We start from the raw sequence: 6,276 nt of genomic DNA, 5'->3' as shown, positions 1-6,276 counted from the left end.
ATCACTGTTCCATCTCTCTCTCTCTATGGGGTTATCACTGTTCCATCTCTCTCTCTCTATGGGGTTATCACTGTTCCATCTCTCTCTCTCTATGGGGTTATCACTGTTCCATCTCTCTCTCTCTATGGGGTTATCACTGTTCCATCTCTCTCTCTCTATGGGGTTATCACTGTTCCATCTCTCTCTCTCTATGGGGTTATCACTGTTCCATCTCTCTCTCTCTATGGGGTTATCACTGTTCCATCTCTCTCTCTCTATGGGGTTATCACTGTTCCATCTCTCTCTCTCTATGGGGTTATCACTGTTCCATCTCTCTCTCTCTATGGGGTTATCACTGTTCCATCTCTCTCTCTCTATGGGGTTATCACTGTTCCATCTCGCTCTCTCTGTGGGGTTATCACTGTTCCATCTCTCTCTCTCTATGGGGTTATCACTGTTCCATCTCTCTCTCTCTGTGGGGTTATCACTGTTCCATCTCTCTCTCTCTATGGGGTTATCACTGTTCCATCTCTCTCTCTCTATGGGGTTATCACTGTTCCATCTCTCTCTCTCTATGGGGTTATCACTGTTCCATCTCTCTCTCTCTATGGGGTTATCACTGTTCCATCTCTTTCTCTCTCTATGGGGTTATCACTGTTCCATCTCGCTCTCTCTATGGGGTTATCACTGTTCCATCTCTCTCTCTCTATGGGGTTATCACTGTTCCATCTCTCTTTCTCTCTATGGGGTTATCACTGTTCCATCTCTTTCTCTCTCTGTGGGGTTATCACTGTTCCATCTCTTTCTCTCTCTATGGGGTTATCACTGTTCCATCTCTTTCTCTCTCTGTGGGGTTATCACTGTTCCATCTCTTTCTCTCTCTCTGTGGGGTTATCACTGTTCCATCTCTTTCTCTCTCTCTATGGGGTTATCACTGTTCCATCTCTCTCTCTCTCTCTGTGGGGTTATCACTGTTCCATCTCTCTCTCTCTATGGGGTTATCACTGTTCCATCTCTTTCTCTCTCTGTGGGGTTATCACTGTTCCATCTCTCTCTCTCTGTGGGGTTATCACTGTTCCATCTTTTTTTCTCTCTCTGTGGGGTTATCACTGTTCCATCTCTCTCTCTGTGGGGTTATCACTGTTCCATCTCTCTCTCTCTCTCTATGGGGTTATCACTGTTCCATCTCTCTCTCTCTCTCTATGGGGTTATCACTGTTCCATCTCTCTCTCTCTCTCTATGGGGTTATCACTGTTCCATCTCTCTCTCTCTCTCTCTGTGGGGTTATCACTGTTCCATCTCTCTCTCTCACTCTCTCTCTATGGGGTTATCACTGTTCCATCTCTTTCTCTCTCTCTCTGTGGGGTTATCACTGTTCCATCTCTTTCTCTCTCTCTATGGGGTTATCACTGTTCCATCTCTCTCTCTCTCTCTATGGGGTTATCACTGTTCCATCTCTCTCTCTCTATGGGGTTATCACTGTTCCATCTCTCTCTCTCTATGGGGTTATCACTGTTCCATCTCTCTCTCTCTCTGTGGGGTTATCACTGTTCCATCTCTCTCTCTCTATGGGGTTATCACTGTTCCATCTCTCTCTCTATGGGGTTATCACTGTTCCATCTCTCTCTCTCTATGGGGTTATCACTGTTCCATCTCTCTCTCTCTATGGGGTTATCACTGTTCCATCTCTCTCTATGGGGTTATCACTGTTCCATCTCGCTCTCTCTATGGGGTTATCACTGTTCCATCTCTCTTTCTCTCTATGGGGTTATCACTGTTCCATCTCTCTTTCTCTCTATGGGGTTATCACTGTTCCATCTCTCTTTCTCTCTATGGGGTTATCACTGTTCCATCTCTCTCTCTCTCTATGGGGTTATCACTGTTCCATCTCTTTCTCTCTCTATGGGGTTATCACTGTTCCATATCTTTCTCTCTCTCTGTGGGGTTATCACTGTTCCATCTCTTTCTCTCTCTCTATGGGGTTATCACTGTTCCATCTCTTTCTCTCTCTCTATGGGGTTATCACTGTTCCATCTCTCTCTCTCTCTGTGGGGTTATCACTGTTCCATCTCTCTCTCTCTCTCTGTGGGGTTATCACTGTTCCATCTCTTTCTCTCTCTATGGGGTTATCACTGTTCCATCTCTTTCTCTCTCTGTGGGGTTATCACTGTTCCATCTCTCTCTCTCTGTGGGGTTATCACTGTTCCATCTTTTTTTCTCTCTCTGTGGGGTTATCACTGTTCCATCTCTCTCTCTGTGGGGTTATCACTGTTCCATCTCTCTCTCTCTCTATGGGGTTATCACTGTTCCATCTCTTTCTCTCTCTCTATGGGGTTATCACTGTTCCATCTCTCTCTCTCTCTCTGTGGGGTTATCACTGTTCCATCTCTCTCTCTCTCTCTGGGGTTATCACTGTTCCATCTCTCTCTCTCTATGGGGTTATCACTGTTCCATCTCTTTCTCTCTCTGTGGGGTTATCACTGTTCCATCTCTCTCTCTCTGTGGGGTTATCACTGTTCCATCTCTCTCTCTCTCTCTCTCTATGGGGTTATCACTGTTCCATCTCTCTCTCTCTCTCTATGGGGTTATCACTGTTCCATCTCTCTCTCTCTGTGGGGTTATCACTGTTCCATCTCTCTCTCTCTCTCTCTCTCTCTCTCTCTCTGTGGGGTTATCACTGTTCCATCTCTCTCTCTCTATGGGGTTATCACTGTTCCATCTCTCTCTCTCTATGGGGTTATCACTGTTCCATCTCTCTCTCTCTATGGGGTTATCACTGTTCCATCTCTCTCTCTCTATGGGGTTATCACTGTTCCATCTCTCTCTCTCTATGGGGTTATCACTGTTCCATCTCGCTCTCTCTATGGGGTTATCACTGTTCCATCTCGCTCTCTCTATGGGGTTATCACTGTTCCATCTCTCTCTCTCTATGGGGTTATCACTGTTCCATCTCTCTTTCTCTCTATGGGGTTATCACTGTTCCATCTCTTTCTCTCTATGGGGTTATCACTGTTCCATCTCTTTCTCTCTCTATGGGGTTATCACTGTTCCATCTCTTTCTCTCTCTCTGTGGGGTTATCACTGTTCCATCTCTTTCTCTCTCTCTGTGGGGTTATCACTGTTCCATCTCTTTCTCTCTCTCTATGGGGTTATCACTGTTCCATCTCTCTCTCTCTCTCTGTGGGGTTATCACTGTTCCATCTCTCTCTCTCTATGGGGTTATCACTGTTCCATCTCTTTCTCTCTCTGTGGGGTTATCACTGTTCCATCTCTCTCTCTCTGTGGGGTTATCACTGTTCCATCTTTTTTTCTCTCTCTGTGGGGTTATCACTGTTCCATCTCTCTCTCTCTCTCTATGGGGTTATCACTGTTCCATCTCTCTCTCTCTCTCTATGGGGTTATCACTGTTCCATCTCTCTCTCTCTCTCTATGGGGTTATCACTGTTCCATCTCTCTCTCTCTCTCTATGGGGTTATCACTGTTCCATCTCTCTCTCTCTCTCTCTGTGGGGTTATCACTGTTCCATCTCTCTCTCTCACTCTCTCTCTATGGGGTTATCACTGTTCCATCTCTTTCTCTCTCTCTCTGTGGGGTTATCACTGTTCCATCTCTTTCTCTCTCTCTATGGGGTTATCACTGTTCCATCTCTCTCTCTCTATGGGGTTATCACTGTTCCATCTCTCTCTCTCTATGGGGTTATCACTGTTCCATCTCTCTCTCTGTGGGGTTATCACTGTTCCATCTCTCTCTCTCACTCTCTCTCTATGGGGTTATCACTGTTCCATCTCTCTCTCTCTCTCTCTGTGGGGTTATCACTGTTCCATCTCTCTCTCTCTCTCTCTCTATGGGGTTATCACTGTTCCATCTCTTTCTCTCTCTCTCTATGGGGTTATCACTGTTCCATCTCTCTCTCTCTATGGGGTTATCACTGTTCCATCTCTCTCTCTCTATGGGGTTATCACTGTTCCATCTCTCTCTCTCTATGGGGTTATCACTGTTCCATCTCGCTCTCTCTATGGGGTTATCACTGTTCCATCTCTCTTTCTCTCTATGGGGTTATCACTGTTCCATCTCTCTTTCTCTCTATGGGGTTATCACTGTTCCATCTCTCTTTCTCTCTATGGGGTTATCACTGTTCCATCTCTTTCTCTCTCTATGGGGTTATCACTGTTCCATCTCTTTCTCTCTCTATGGGGTTATCACTGTTCCATATCTTTCTCTCTCTCTGTGGGGTTATCACTGTTCCATCTCTTTCTCTCTCTCTATGGGGTTATCACTGTTCCATCTCTTTCTCTCTCTCTATGGGGTTATCACTGTTCCATCTCTCTCTCTCTCTGTGGGGTTATCACTGTTCCATCTCTCTCTCTCTCTCTGTGGGGTTATCACTGTTCCATCTCTTTCTCTCTCTATGGGGTTATCACTGTTCCATCTCTTTCTCTCTCTGTGGGGTTATCACTGTTCCATCTCTCTCTCTCTGTGGGGTTATCACTGTTCCATCTTTTTTTCTCTCTCTGTGGGGTTATCACTGTTCCATCTCTCTCTCTGTGGGGTTATCACTGTTCCATCTCTCTCTCTCTATGGGGTTATCACTGTTCCATCTCTCTCTCTCTCTCTGTGGGGTTATCACTGTTCCATCTCTCTCTCTCTCACTCTCTCTCTATGGGGTTATCACTGTTCCATCTCTTTCTCTCTCTCTGTGGGGTTATCACTGTTCCATCTCTTTCTCTCTCTCTATGGGGTTATCACTGTTCCATCTCTTTCTCTCTCTCTATGGGGTTATCACTGTTCCATCTCTCTCTCTCTGTGGGGTTATCACTGTTCCATCTCTCTCTCTCTCTGTGGGGTTATCACTGTTCCATCTCTCTCTCTCTATGGGGTTATCACTGTTCCATCTCTTTCTCTCTCTGTGGGGTTATCACTGTTCCATCTCTCTCTCTCTGTGGGGTTATCACTGTTCCATCTCTCTCTCTCTCTCTCTATGGGGTTATCACTGTTCCATCTCTCTCTCTCTCTCTATGGGGTTATCACTGTTCCATCTCTCTCTCTCTGTGGGGTTATCACTGTTCCATCTTTTTTTCTCTCTCTGTGGGGTTATCACTGTTCCATCTCTCTCTCTGTGGGGTTATCACTGTTCCATCTCTCTCTCTCTCTCTCTCTGTGGGGTTATCACTGTTCCATCTCTCTCTCTCTCTCTATGGGGTTATCACTGTTCCATCTCTCTCTCTCTCTCTATGGGGTTATCACTGTTCCATCTCTCTCTCTCTCTCTCTGTGGGGTTATCACTGTTCCATCTCTCTCTCTCACTCTCTCTCTATGGGGTTATCACTGTTCCATCTCTTTCTCTCTCTCTCTGTGGGGTTATCACTGTTCCATCTCTTTCTCTCTCTCTATGGGGTTATCACTGTTCCATCTCTCTCTCTCTATGGGGTTATCACTGTTCCATCTCTCTCTCTCTATGGGGTTATCACTGTTCCATCTCTCTCTCTATGGGGTTATCACTGTTCCATCTCTCTCTCTCTCTGTGGGGTTATCACTGTTCCATCTCTCTCTCTCTATGGGGTTATCACTGTTCCATCTCTCTCTCTATGGGGTTATCACTGTTCCATCTCTCTCTCTCTATGGGGTTATCACTGTTCCATCTCTCTCTCTCTATGGGGTTATCACTGTTCCATCTCTCTCTCTCTATGGGGTTATCACTGTTCCATCTCGCTCTCTCTATGGGGTTATCACTGTTCCATCTCTCTTTCTCTCTATGGGGTTATCACTGTTCCATCTCTCTTTCTCTCTATGGGGTTATCACTGTTCCATCTCTCTTTCTCTCTATGGGGTTATCACTGTTCCATCTCTTTCTCTCTCTATGGGGTTATCACTGTTCCATCTCTTTCTCTCTCTATGGGGTTATCACTGTTCCATATCTTTCTCTCTCTCTGTGGGGTTATCACTGTTCCATCTCTTTCTCTCTCTCTATGGGGTTATCACTGTTCCATCTCTTTCTCTCTCTCTATGGGGTTATCACTGTTCCATCTCTCTCTCTCTCTGTGGGGTTATCACTGTTCCATCTCTCTCTCTCTCTCTGTGGGGTTATCACTGTTCCATCTCTCTCTCTCTGTGGGGTTATCACTGTTCCATCTTTTTTTCTCTCTCTGTGGGGTTATCACTGTTCCATCTCTCTCTCTGTGGGGTTATCACTGTTCCATCTCTCTCTCTCTCTCTCTATGGGGTTATCACTGTTCCATCTCTCTCTCTCTCTCTGTGGGGTTATCACTGTTCCATCTCTCTCTCTCTCACTCTCTCTCT

Source organism: Oncorhynchus clarkii, unplaced genomic scaffold, assembly GCF_045791955.1.
Source record: "Oncorhynchus clarkii lewisi isolate Uvic-CL-2024 unplaced genomic scaffold, UVic_Ocla_1.0 unplaced_contig_8694_pilon_pilon, whole genome shotgun sequence".
Classification (NCBI taxonomy): domain Eukaryota; kingdom Metazoa; phylum Chordata; class Actinopteri; order Salmoniformes; family Salmonidae; genus Oncorhynchus; species Oncorhynchus clarkii.
Note: the sequence above shows the minus strand (reverse complement) of the source record.